This window comes from Peromyscus maniculatus, chromosome 5, assembly GCF_049852395.1.
Source record: "Peromyscus maniculatus bairdii isolate BWxNUB_F1_BW_parent chromosome 5, HU_Pman_BW_mat_3.1, whole genome shotgun sequence".
Lineage (NCBI taxonomy): Eukaryota > Metazoa > Chordata > Mammalia > Rodentia > Cricetidae > Peromyscus > Peromyscus maniculatus.
The window spans coordinates 92,827,579-92,842,582 of record NC_134856.1 but is presented as its reverse complement, the minus strand read 5'-3'; the positions used below and the strand labels follow the sequence as shown (position 1 = coordinate 92,842,582).

Sequence of the window (15,004 nt, the reverse complement as noted above, 5' to 3'; positions counted from 1 at the left end):
AGATATAAGAACAGTTAGCAAGAAGCCTGCCACGGCCATACAGTTTATAAGTAATATAAGCATCTGAGTGGATTGTGGGACTGTGGGGCTTGGTGGAACCTGGAGAGAAGCCCTCCAGCAACAGTTTTGTTTTTAATTTTTTTAAAGGCAGGGTCTTACTTTGTAGCCCAGGCTGGCTTTGAATTCATAACCTTCCTGCCTCTGTCTCCCTAGTGCTGGGAATTACAGGTGAACACCACCATACCTATCTGTGTTTCTTATTTTTATTTTTTTAATATTTTAAAATTAGGTGTGAATAAAACAATATGGAACACTAAGAAAACTTTTAATTTTTTAAGGCTTGGATTGTTTCCCTACTGGCTGGTCTTTCTTTTAGAAAACTCTAACCTGTAATAACAGACCTCTAATAACAGACCTCTGCTATACATGTACTACAGTCAAGAAAAAGGAGGCAGTCACCAGTTAGCAGAACCTTCTTCAGAACTGCCTTGGCCAAATAGCAAAAGCTCAAGGTACACATTCAGTACTTTGAGGTCAGGAGTTTATTATTTTTATTATCAAGAAAATGTGATAGTTAATCTTCATTGGCAGCTTGACTAGATCCAGAATCACTTAGGAGATACACTTCTGAATATGTCATTAACTGAAATAGGAAGAAACACCCTAAATATAAATAGTACCATCCCATGAGCAGGGGTCTCAGACTGAGTAAACACAGAAAAAGGAGAAAGACAGCCTCTTCCTCTGTATCATGGTCTACCAAGATGCAAACAAGCAATCTCATGCTCTCACTGCCTCAGGTGAGATTCCCACTATTACATCATCCCTACCATGATGCATATTCTTAAACCATGAGCCAAAATCCTCCTTCTCTTCAACTGTTTCTTGTCAAGTGTTTAGTAATAGCAATGAGAAAAGTAATTAATATATGGAACACAGTGGCTCTAACCACATCAGTCAAAGGGTTTCTACTGTCCAGGAGAGATTTTTAAGTATTCTGGACCTTAGCAGGGCAATTGGTAAGCCAAGTAAAGCAACATTGCTCTCCAAGGAACAGTACTATTTCAAAGGAGCCCCTTTGGACCAAGAATTACCTGATAGAACTGAGTTTCTGTTATAATTCTATGTCTACTTTTTTAAACCAGTTTAAGTAAATTTTGGAAAACTTGGATGTGGTTCAAGAAAGCAACTGCATAGAGTACATGAGAGAAAGATCTGAAAGAAAAGGCTTTAAAACTCTAAAATTGGTTTAGGAAAGGAGAGGCCCTGGGAACACTTAATATGGACTTTCAAAACTATTATGCAAGAACAAGACAATGTCTGCCTTCCTCCATCCCTGGGAGGGGACACACAGAGATGCCAAACACTTCCCTGACTGAAAGGGTTTAGTCTTTATAAATCTCCCTCTTGGAACAACCCCCCACCACCACCACCCAAGGATCACTTAACTCTCTGAGGAGTTTAGCATAGATTTCTAGTCCTGCATCCGGGGCAGAAAGAACCTCACAGCCTCCTCTAAGTACAAGGATAGCAGAAGTATTTTAGTGCCTAAGCAGCAATGCTACACAAATACTGCAAGATCCATGCGGCAAAAGGATGTCAGGAATGAGGACATGGCTCAGTGGTAAAGTGCTTGCCTAGTACTCACAAGGCCCTTGGTTCCATGCCCAGCACCAGGAAAAGGGAAAAAAAAAAAAAAAGCAAATAAACTTAAAAGGCTGAAATGCACAGGCCAAGTCACAGTTCAGAAGCATGTCTATTCAAAAACATGGGTGTTTGGCTACATTTCATGTTCATCACAATTATATTTACAAACACACATACACAAACTATTATTAAAAAATACAAACCTCCATGTGTCATAGCACCTTCTAAAGCAGCAGTCTAAAGCAAGAACAATTCTGTTGGGAGTGACAGATGCAATGGCATCTGATGGGAAGAAGACAAATGACCTCTGATGCCCCTCAGGATGCATGCATAGCTTCACAAAAGATCTTCAGGTCCAAAATGTCAAGAGTGCCAGAGCAAGATATCCTGATTTGAAGGACTTTTTACGCCTTCAACAAACCCATAGGTATCATATATAAACTTTTACTTACACAGTTTGCAAAGTACAGTACCTTGCAACATACAAATCTCTGTAAGAAACAATATATGAACCCAACAGTTTTATTTTTCTTTAAATAAAAAGTTTTGGGTGAGCTACTAAATTCTGAGAATTTCTGACTAGAAATGACCAAATCCACTGTACTGTGGAATCAGGAACTCTGAGGTGGGTTTAGGCTTCAGGTCCACACCAATGAAACTAAAGCAAGACATTTAACCTCAAGCTCCGATTTTTATTTCCTTTCTAACACTACCCATTTCGTTTGCCAATAAAATAATGCATGTAAAACTATAATAAACTAGACAGCCTTAACGTTGTTTATCAATGTTATCTTTATAGACAATTAGCTTAAAATGACATGAAGAAAATAAAATACACTAGTACCATGTTAAAGTTATAAGATTATAAATTTTTAAAATCTATGTATCCAAATCATTTACACTATTAATTCTAAAATAGAAATAAATTTTTATTCTAAAACTGATGTTTAATGTAATTTATCATTTTAAAAAGTATTAAAAATATACCTGAAATGATAGCAAACTATGAATATCAGAGAAAGAATTATAACTTCTAACATAACACATGATAATTCACAATAGTCCCTCAACACAATCTACCCATATAAAATCAGGTAGAAATCACTGAAAGAAGCATTTGTTTCCTCCCACCCCATAGTATTTAAGCCCTCACAATATCCTTTATATAAAGCTTTCACCTTTGCAACCTCCACCACAGCCAAGAATACCTAGAAAGTAGAAGGATCTCTTCTTTCTCCTTTGCATAGTTAGAGAGGATGGCTATCTTTGCCAAATAATAAGAATCCATATTACATATGTAATTCTGCATTTTAGTTTTCTTTAAATTTCTGCATACAGCTTGCCTACTTGGAAAGCAAAAAGAAAGCAAAGGACTCCTTTTCCAAAACTAAAATGCTTATAATATCTATAAGAAAACAAGAGGGCATGGTTCATCCAAGCCCACAGAGCCAGAAAGTAGCAGAAGCAAGACAAAAATCAGAATTGCCCTGCCTCATTCCTTGCCATTCTGTTATAAATATATGATAGACCAGATGAGAGAAGTAACCACTGGCTTCTAAAGACTGGTCTGCTGCACTGGAATCACCTGAGAGTGGATTCTGGAGGCCTGCGTCGGGGCAGGAGAAATCATGAATTGGATCTTTGGGTGACTGTAGTAAATGGTCAGGTTTCTGCACTACAGGTAAGGGAAAACTATAGTGAGCCAGTGATAATGACATCAGCCTGCCACTGCAGTATTTACTCACAGGTACTGAGTGGCAGTGGTGCAACAAAGAAAATGTCTGACTGCTGGAATGTGGCAAGGACAGCTGCCACACACACAAGAAGATCCAGCTAATATCTGAACATGGATCCAAAGACAGGGCCTGGTGGAAGCAGCTCAGTTTAGTGTGGCTGAAGCTTGCTTCTACCAAGACCCACAAGGACAGAGGTAGGTAGCTCCCCAGAAACTAGTCCAAAGCAGCCCCCAGCAGGCACATCAGTCTGGCCAATAAAGTATAACCCCCCCCCCCATGTCACAGGCCTCAGCAAAAAGCCTCAAAGGAATATCAGAGCAAAGGACATTCATGAGAAGACAAGCCAAAGACTTGGCTCCAATTAATTCTCAAACTTGCAATGACCAACCACTGTTTTAGTTTACATTGCCAAAACTTCCAAGATTATTTCAGAAGTTCTTATAAATCACAACTGTTACTACTGGAGTGTAAAACTTCTTGTTTTAAAAAATAAAATATGGAAATATGTCAAATATTATCTCTAACAGATAACCACTATTAAGAGATGACAGATTCTCTTTTATGCATCTGCAAATACTTATTTTTAAACCAGACAAGGAGTAAAATATACCCAGAGTTTTATAAGAAGCTTCCCATGAATTGTTATCATATTATTAAGAAAGTTACAAGTTTGACAAAGCAAGGCGTTGTTATGTGTAGCAGGTGACTGAGTACACACCCACAGCTCCTCCTAGCCCATGCCAAGGCCAAATCATCTGAAACAGATCCCGGCCTTGAGGAAAGATTGATGACACAGCCCCCAACCTCCTAGTAATAAAGTAAATTAACAGCAACACCCTCCAAAAGAAACACTATCGCCGGGCAGTGGTGACTCCCATCACTCGGGAGGCAGAGGCAGGCGGATCTCTGTGAGTTCGAGGCCGGCCTGGTCTACAAAGTGAGTTCCAGGAAAGGCACAAAGCTACATAGAGAAACCCTGTCTTGAAAAACCAAAAAAAAAAAAAAAAAAGAAAGAAAGAAGGAAAAAAAGAAAGAAAGAAAAAGAAACACTATCATTCTGACCCGGAAAGAGTAGAACTTAAAATCCAACACAGTGCACTCTAACCAGAAGGCAACCTGACAAAAGATTGTCTTTGATCTTTAAAAAAAAAAAAAAAAATAGCAGTTTCACAGCCTAGACAATTAAAGGCTTAAACATTCCACAGAGCAGTAGAAATTATATAGTGCCCCACCCATTACAGTACAACAGGCTAAAGGGTCAGAGGAGAGGTGAGGGGGTGGTATAAATAAGGAAGGCATTGAACATAGAAAGTAAGGTATTAAGGTATCCGTATCCAGAAAGGGCTCCCTTGGAGCCCATTCCTTAAAAAGGACTGTGCCTGCCTGACTGCCTCAGTTTGCTCTAAGCAAAAACTAAGATTTTCTCTAATATTAAACATAACCCCTTCCTTTCACTAATTGGTTGTGGGCCTATCAAGAGCAAACCTCTTCAGAGTTACCAAAGTCATTGCTTTTGGGATTAGGGGAGATGACCACTGTACTTCCTGCTAAATCCAAAGTAAGATCTTGTATGAGACGACAGAGAAGAAAAAAAGAGAAATGTCCTTAAAAACAGCTGAGGAATGTCATGCATAGTGGTACACAACTGTACCCTAAGAGAGTGGGAGAAAGAGGCAGGAGAATCAGTAGTTCAAGACCAGCCTCAGCTACATAGAGGTTGAAACAAGCCTGTACTACATAACTTGTCTCAAATAAGCAAAACAAAACAAAACAAAACAGGCTGAAAAGATGGCTCTCCAGTTAACACTGCATAAAGCTTTTGCAGAGGACCAAGTTCAGTTCCCAGTACCCATGTCAGAAGGTTCATAACCTATAAATTCAGATCCAGGAGACCCAACACCCTCTCTAGCCTCTGCAAGCACCTGCACTCACATGAATATGCCCACCCAGACACACACATACATATTTAAAATTTTGTTAAATAACTCTGAAAACACACACATACACACCCATAAGGAGGAAGCACACCCAAAGCTTCATGTGTGTCTGAAGATAACACAAAGACAGAACCCATGCTGAACTCAGAATTTAAGACTGAAGAGCCAGATATGTTAGTGTAGGCCTGTTATTTCAGTACTCTGGAGGCAGAAGCAGTAAGATCAGAAGTTCAAATGTCATTCTCAGCTACAGAGCAAGTTTGATGCTAGCTTGGATGACAAGTGATCTTGTCTCAAAGCAAACAAACAAAGGAAGTTAGAACCTGAGCAATCTGTAGCTATATAAAACCTCCTGAGGTGGAATGTTGACGAAGAACCTTGCTGCTTTCTGACTGGTCAGGACTCACTGGCTCAGAAAGATCTAGAAGGCATGACTCCTGGAAGAGTTTTAGTTTTAGTTTATATACTGGGCTCTCTTTTCTTTCTCACAAATGCACAGCATATCCAGACAACACACAACACAAACTTATGCAAGACCTAACACCCACAACTCACATGAAACACACAACTCATACAAAACAAAGCACACCAATCTACATAATATATTCCACAGAACACAGTCACAGCACAATACAAACTCATATAAACAATGCATGAACATAGAATATACAACACAACTCACAACATATGAAACAAAACACACATGCAAAACAATCACAATGAAGCATGGGGTCACCTTAGTTTCCATTAATGATTTACTCCATGCAGGGTTCATATCACTTATAAGGAAGAAGGGTCTGCATTGGGTAGCCAGCTGGACCGGGTATAAAGAGACTGAGTGCTAGTAGGTGTTGCTACTGAATCTCTCAATGTTTAACTCATTATTCAAAGAGCTAAATTTTCTGCCTAAAATCAATGTTGAAAGTTACACAACTTTCACACAGCAACCCTGTCCTGGTGCACACTGTACTGGGGAGGTTAGGTGCTGAAGCAGGGGTAGGGGCTGAGGAGAAAAGAGGTAAGATAAGCATGCATATAAAAACAAAATAATGACTCAAATCATGCACATGTCTTTTGAGAAGGAGGAGGAGACACATGCAGACCCAATGGCATCTTTTAGTAGGCTTGGTAGTACCTTGCAACCTTAAACCTTGAACCTCCTCCACTACCTGCCTGAGTGAGAACTAGGAGGATGCTGAAAAAATATTGGCCACCTTACAAGACACAGACTGCAGACACCAATATATCTGGTCAGCATCAGACTGAGTCGGCTTTAGCCCCTCTAAAGATCCCCAAATTCCCCAGTAGCTTTACCCCATTCCTGCTATCTCCTTAAAACCTGACCCCCACCCCCAAGCACTTAGCATCTGCTCCTCCAATACTGCTAACTCTCCAGTGCCTCCTCTATCAGTTGCCCTACCCAGGTGCTCAGCACTTGACCCCCTTAGTACACCTCCTAGCTCCCAGCACCTGGCTCTCAGCACCCCCTACTGCTTGGTCTCCTAGCACCCTACCCCCTAACAGCCCTTAACTCCCTAGCACCTTGCCACTTGGCCCTCCAGACATCTCTGCTCATTCTAAACTCAATAGCACTCCTTGCCAAGGCAATCCATTCGGCACACTCACTTACAGTAGGTCCTACTCAACTGTTTTTCTATCAGTACTGAACCTCCCACGTGCTACTTCTTAGCTCCTTCTAGATTGTAAACCAGGCTGTCACCCACCACTGTCATAGTGGCTAATATTCAATTGCACTTTAAAAACTGCTAAAGAAATGGATGCTTAAAGAAAAGAAATATTTCAAGAGCTCTCAAATGACAGAGGCAGTCTCTGAAATGGATTTGATCACAAATTAGATGAAAATACATGTGCATGCATGCAAACGCATACATACTTCCATCCAAGTACACATCAACATGCAAGAGCATGTTCAGCTATTAAAAGACTACCATTTGATATTTAATAAATAATACAGAAAATCCACTGATATAAATCCCCAGAGAGCATTTTATCACCAACACAATTACCCTTTAAGCAAATATCTCCTGTAGGGAACTGCTGAAATTTAAGTCTAAAACACAGAAGAGTAAAACTCAGTATAAGCTGAGATTTCACAATATGACAAAAGCCACTTGCCTTTTTTTTTTTTTTTTTTTCCAAAAAATTCATCCAGGGACACTTGGCTCAGTCTGGAGGAAGGGACTGGACCTCCCTGGACTGAGTCTACCAAGTTGATCACAGTCCTCGGGGGAGGACTTGTCCTGGAGGAAGTGGGAATGGAGGGTGGGCTGGGGGTAAGGGGAGGGGGTGGGAGGGGGGAGAATAGGGGAACCCATGGCTGATATGTAGAACTGAATGGTATTGTAAAATAAATTATATATATATATATATATATATATATATATATATATATATTAAAAAAATAAGTTTAGGAAACAGAAAAAAAATTCATCCAACATGCAAATTGATACCATATCTTAATGTTTAGCTGCTCTTCAAAATCAACTGTCTTTAAATGGCCTTCACAGTAAATAATAATTAGAATCACCTTGACATTCCACACTTATTTTGGAGTGCAGTACCCCCAAAGACCAAGATTTGCAATCACTTGTAGGAACTAACTAACCAGCACTCAGATGCCAGGGGACAGTACCTATAAGGCAACACATGGCTTCTTCCCTATAGAACTGTGTTTTCACTATTCTACAGACAACCAGAGAGAGGCTTAATGAGATTCAGCATAAAGACTTGGGAAAGAAACTGATTGGTCAGAGAATTATCAGCCAAACTCCATGAAAAGGGATTAAGTTTTCCAGAAATATTCCATAAACTAGATGGTAGTTAGGTTTATTTAACAGTAACTTGCTTAAAAGAAAAGGTCTGCTACACATATTACCAAAGGTTTACAGCAACATTTCACTACAAACTGAGAACTTGTGTCAAAAAGATAACAAAAGAGAAAATGGAATAGAAGAAGTGTAAATACATGAAAGAAAGAGATGACCCAAGAATGAAGCCAGAATTAGTAAAGTCACAACTGAAATTAAGAGGCTGAAAAGATGGCTCAGACTGTTAACTGTTTGCCAGAGGACCTGAATTCAGATCCACAGCACTCATGTAAAAAGCCAGGCATGGCAGTGCATGTCTGTAATCCCAGTGCTGAGGAGACAGAGGATCCCTGGAGCTTGCTGGCCAACCAAGATCCACAGCACTCATGTAAAAAGCCAGGCATGGCAGTGCATGTCTGTAATCCCAGTGCTGAGGAGATAGAGACAGAGGATCCCTGGAGCTTGCTGGCCAACCAGCCTAGCCCAATCAGTGAGCTCCAGGTTAGTGAGAGACCCTGTCTCAAAACTTAAGGTGGAGAGCAATCAAGGAAAACACCTGATATCAACTTCTGGCCTCAACATACACATAAGTACATATATATGCATGTACATATACAAACACGCGCACATGTGTAACAATAAGTTAAATACATCCAGTTATCTTCCCATAGGAACCAGGTGTTAGCAGTCACAACATCAACACTTTCATCTGATCCTGCAGTAGATATTCTAGAAGCCCTCTACAGTATGAAGAGGAAAAATAAAATTAATTCACAATGTACTATAATGATTCAGTCATCTGTAGTCAACTTAATATAATCAACTAAAAGCCAAATTGCATCTTTAAGACTGAGTTATTATGCAGATAAGGAAAGCTTCAGATTTAAAACACTTAACAATATCTTGTTTTGTTGAATTCTCACAACCACGGCACCATGTAAAACAAAACTGAATGGTTTCACAGCTTAGGGAACAGGTGGATTCTTAAATATGCAAAATTTACATAAAGACAATTATATTTCATGTTTAAATTTGTCATGTTATTTCCAGGATGTAGGAAGCATACATTTACACTACTTCCTATAAGAAAATTCTGATGTATACACAGTATAAAAATAACTATCGTGTTTTGGAATTTATTTATTCAATATAGCTGGGACAATCTTAAGGGATTCCTGATAGTAGCATACTCATCTTTATTAATGTTGAAATAGACATGTTCTGGATGAAAAAGGGGGGAAATATCTTTACTTAACATCTACCCTCCGCCTGTATTATAGGAAAAATGCTTATGAATATAGACACACACGTATATAATTACTAGCTCAGTTATACATACAAAATTCTAATACAAATAAAATAATCAGGGAATATGGCAGGGTATAAATAAATCAGAATAAAGATGGCTGTTGTAGAAAACTTCTCAAGACAATATCCCAAGATGACTATAAACCACATAAAATCTTAGCCACTTTAGACATTATCCTTTCTGCTAACATTTTTTCAGGTTAAGACTTTTCATTTATGTACCTGGGAGATGGCTCAGTGGCTGAGTTCAATCCCTAGGGCCCAAGTAAAAAGCCACATGGGGTGGCATGCATCTATAATCCTAGCACTCTTACAGTGAAATAGGAAGCAAAAACAAGAAAATCATCCAGCAGCTCATGGACTAGCTAACCTGGAAAATGCTAAGCAGAAACAAGAGACACCCTGCCTCAACAATGTTGAAGGCAGTACATCAAGTTAGCTCAGCAGGTAAAGGCACTTGCCACTAAGCCTGATGGCTTAAATTTAATCCATAGGACCAACATGATGGAAAAAGAGAAGTGACTCCTGCAAGTTGTTCTCTGACCTCCACATGCATGCTATAGCACATGTACATACACACATAACAAAATTAACAAAAGAAATGTAATTTTTTTTTTTTTTTTTTTTTTTTTTTTGGTTTTTCGAGACAGGGTTTCTCTGCGTAGCTTTGCGCCTTTCCTGGAGCTCACTTGGTAGCCCAGGCTGGCCTCGAACTCACAGAGATCCGCCTGGCTCTGCCTCCCGAGTGCTGGGATTAAAGGCGTGCGCCACCACCGCCCGGCTAGAAATGTAATTTTTTAAAGGTGAATAAAATGAATTAACTCCAAAAATTGTTCTCTAACCTCTACACACAATCATGGCATTCACTCATGCATACACATCATAAGCACAGGCAAAATTAACTAATAAAAAAAGAGTTTTAAATAATTTTCATTTAAGAAAACAAAGATATATGTTACATGTAATACAATATATAACAAGATTCTCTAATGATTTGGTCATTTTCACAATTATACATAATCTCTAAATAGCTTACTCTCAAGAACTAAAAATAAAAACAGGATAACAAAAAGCAATAATCTTGATAGTTTTATTCAACAAATTATAGCTCTGGAAGTACAGTACTTTTTTGAGACTGCGTTTTCCTAAAATATCCTTCATAGAATTTTGTACAAGAGATGGCTGGTAATTGAGTTAACTATTCTACCAGTAGAAAAAAAGCAAACCATTTAGGGTATATGAAAGTAAATATGTAAAAACTAAAAACTACCACATATACTATGAAATTTATCTTTTATTTTTATTTTATGTGCATTGGTATTTTGCCATGGGTGTCAGGTCCTCTGGAACTGGAGTTACAGACAGTTGTGAGCTGCCAAGTGGGTGCTGGGAATTGAACCCGAGTCCTCTAGAAGAGCAGTCAGTCTCTTAACTGATGAGCCATCTTTCCAGCCCCGAAATTTATCTTTTAAAACATGTTGTTGCCTTGGGCTGGATGTAGCTCAGTGGTAAAGTGCTGGCCCAGCATGCTCATAGTTCTGGTTTCATTCCCAGGGCAGCAACAAAATAAAAGGTAATTCTGTTTCCTCCTTTATATGTACTTGACCTGCTTCAAACAGGGAAAAGGTAAAGCTGAATCCAAACATGAGGTAACAGGAATGCTTAAGCAAAGGCTGAGGCCAAACTCCCCAGTCTAATCTGAAGCTCAGTCACATGACTTTAAACTAACATCACTTCAGCTCTCAGAACACATTTTCCTGTTCATAAACAGGCATGACATGTGGATTATAAGTGTAAAAAAAAGAAAAGCAGTATATTCAAGGCAGTTAATGGTGTTCAGCATATAATAAATAACCAGTAAGTGGTGACAAGAACTCATACTAGAAAATAATAACATCTGATTTAGAAGTTCCAGCTACCAGGCAAAAATAGCAAGAAGCACCTACCTGTAGTCCCAGCTACTCAGGAGACTGATGCAAGATCTCTTTTGCTCAGGAGTTACTAAAAACAAAAGCAATCTACCAAAACCCCAGTTATACACCATCTACTCCTACTTGTACTGTAGTTCAGTGTAGGAAGAACAACAATGAGCTGTGCCCCCATGTCTATTAACTATGGTCCAATCCCTGCAAGAACTGAGGATCACTATTAAACTGAATAGGCACTTAACATGAAATCAAAGCACTCAACATGAAACAGCTAAACATCGATTGTATCATGATTGGTGGCTGCTTTAAAATGATCATTATCATTCTGGCTAGAATAAAGGAACACTTCAGTAGAGGTCATTCTTTTCCTGTAGGGATGCTGAAGAGGTGATTCCTGGAAACTCACTTAGAATATTTTTTTCCCAATAACATAGCCAAAAATAAGCAGCATTTTCTTAACAACAACAACAAAAAAATCAAGATTCCTGATGATGCTCTATCATATCCAGCCTTCTGATTCTTAAACTATACTATAGAGAAGAGTTAATCTCAAAGGATTGCATTTTTCTATATCCATCTTCTATGAAAAACATGTAAAATATTCAAGCATAGAGAATATTTAAAGAATTACACATCAGACACTCTTCATCCATCCCTAAGATCACAAATGTTGTATACAGCTTTACATATTGAGACAGGGTCTTATGTATCTCAGGCTGATCTTGAGCTTCTTATCCTCCTGCCTCTACTTCCCAAGTACTGGAATTACAGGCACATACCACTATATCTGGTTTATGTGGTACTAGGAATTTAACTTGTAGCTTCACTCTACCAACTGAACTACATCCCTAGCCATGAATTAGATTTTAAATAAGGTTCTAGAGGCTGAATCAAAAAAAAAAAAAAAAAACAAAGCATATGCCATATGCCTCTACCCATCACAGCCAAGTAGGAGAACTCAAGTTCTCCTCATGGACTTGCTACTTGACTGGGATACACTGCAAGGGCTTGGCCATCCACCAAATACCACAGGATGACCATTGAGCTCCCTAGGCCACCTCACAGGCAAAAGCTATATACCCAACTTTGGTGTTAATTGTAGGTAAGCTGCTTTGAACTTTCATAGTGTACACTTTCGTTGAAAAGTTTTCAGAAAATCACAGATCATGTGTGATAAATTCCAACCATTTGAAGTTCTATCTCATTCTCTATACAAAGAGGATAGCCACATCCCAGTTAAAAGGTTTGTGTTGTATTTTGTTTTGTTTTCATCAGTGCTGAAGATGGAACCCAGGGCCTCAAGCATTGTCCTACTGAACTAGACCCTGTCCCATATCCTTGAAAAGCATTTCAAAAGAACTAAAAATGTTCAACTTAGAGCTGGAAAGATAGTTCGGTGGAAAAAACCCTTGCCAAGCAAGCATGAAGGCCAGAGTTCAGATCCCCAGCACCCACATATAAACATATAACCTGAGAGGGCATGGGAGCTGCCTTGAAATTCTAGTGTTCCAGAGGCAGAGACAGGGTATATCCCTGATATATACTGGCTAGGAAAACAAGCTGAATCAGCAAGCTCCAGGGTTCAGCAAGAGACCTTTCCTCAATAAATATAATGAACAGCAAGGCAGCTGATGTCAACAACCTCTGTCCTACACAGGCATGCATGCAGGCACATGTGCGGTGGGGGGGGGGGGGGGGATTCAGGGCCAGAATTAAAGAGGTTTACTGGGAGAGAAATAGAAAACAACACACAAAAAGAGAAGTTGAAGACATTCAAACTATTACTGGAAAAGTACAGAAATTTACTAGGCTCTTTCTCTTCCTAATATTAGGTTAAAAAAATCTAAAATACTAACAAGCCCTTTGATTATATGAAATCAAAATAAAATATTATTGTTTACAATCAACCAAAGAAAAGCAGATTCTACTTCCTTTCCTCATTAATTGCAGGTAACTATGTGGGAAAAATTATAATCTAGATTCTGATAGCAACAGCAAAATAACCCAAAGCACTATTTCTGATTGGGCAAAAACTAAGTCTTGTGTTTCTAGAATTTCCCTATATGACACAGCACTGAAATCATAATCATTGGAATAAAAAGTAACAAGTAACAAAGTTTCAACCCTGCAGGGCTGATAACACTATGTGTATTTCAAAGGCTTGCCTTCAATGAAATTTCCCCCTTGCTTGCATAAGTCCTTAAATGTATTACTAAATCTCAACAGCTTTGAAGCAACCATTATATCCTCTAAGGAAAATAAGACCAGAACGTGTTTTCAAGAGCCTGAAAACATTCACTTAAGAATCCAGAATAAAGTACCCTGAAATGGCAATTCCACCTCATTACTTTGTTTCTTTTTAAATAGGTAGTTATACATAATTGAAACCATGATTTCTGCAACACCATTAAATTCACAGTGGGGGAGGGTAGACTTCAAAGTCTATCTCTGGATTTTTATTTTAAAAGAAAAAGCTTATTGGTGAGAGGGTTAAGAAAAATAAGTATGCACAAAAACCTAAAAAGTGCTCAAAACTCAAAGGCTGCAAAACAGATCTCCATGACCAAGCACAGGTGTCCAGCACATGAAGACTGAGGCTCAGAGCCACACTATCACAAGATCCTGCCTGTATCATGGCAGAGCAACAGCTAGAAGAGAATAAGGCTGCAGGCTGCAATCTTCCAAGCTGCCTGGCCTCAACCAACTGATTGAAGGCTCCACAGGCCACCTGCCCATGTATGTGGTCTCTAGCTGACCAGACTACTCGTGCATCTACAGTGCCCAGCACAGAGCTGACTAGAGGGATGCCAACTCTTCCTCTATCTCCTCCAGGCTGATAGGTGAACACCACCAGTCTGGGAGGATGAAGTTCCAAAGGCAAAATAGAATTGTTTTGTTTTGTGACAGTGTTTCTCTATGTAGCCCTGGCTGTCCTGGAACTTGCTTTGTAGACTAGGCTGGCCTCAAACTCACAGAAATCTGCCTACCTTTGCCTGCTGGGATTAAAGACATGCACCACCACCACCTGGCAGGTGAAAAAGAATTCTGCTTTCCAATGATCAGGGGAGGAAGGGAAGGCTTTAGAAACATTCAAAAGGCTTTGGGATTGCCTCTAGTGCAGATGCAAAGGCTGGCCCCAGATGTACATTAGAAACTAAGACAGACTGCCTTCTCAGACTCTACTAGGACATCCGTCCCAAATTTTCACCCCAAAGTTTCCTTAAATGAGTATTAACTAAAAGAGGCCACTAAAAAAAGAGATATTGTCTTTCTAAAAATAGTATAATAATATAAGCTTCACTGAGGCAAAATGATAGCTGTTCCAGTATAAACACCCAAAAAAGATCTATCAAGAAAGATTTCCTAAAAACCCGGCAAGGTCAGCAGTTCCAATCCAGCCTTGGCTACAGAAAACCCTGTTAAAAATTAAAGTGTGTGTGTGTGTGTGTGTGTGTGTGTGTGTGTGTGTGTGTGTGTGTTTAAAATACCATTTCAATATCATGGTTACTTCAAACCATCTAGATAAAGTGCTATTTTAAAAAACAAGCTAGGACTAGAGTTGGCTCAGTGGTTAAGAGTGTTTACTGCTCTTGCAGAAACTGTGGTACTATTTCCAGTTA

At 39.2% G+C, this 15,004-nt stretch overlaps 1 protein-coding gene across 5 annotated transcripts in view; it reads right to left on the bottom strand.

Moving 5' to 3' along the window:
• Dip2c (disco interacting protein 2 homolog C) overlaps positions 1-15,004 on the bottom strand; it is a 417,859-nt gene that overhangs the window by 393,413 nt on the left and 9,442 nt on the right. The gene's annotated exons all lie outside the window — the stretch shown is intronic.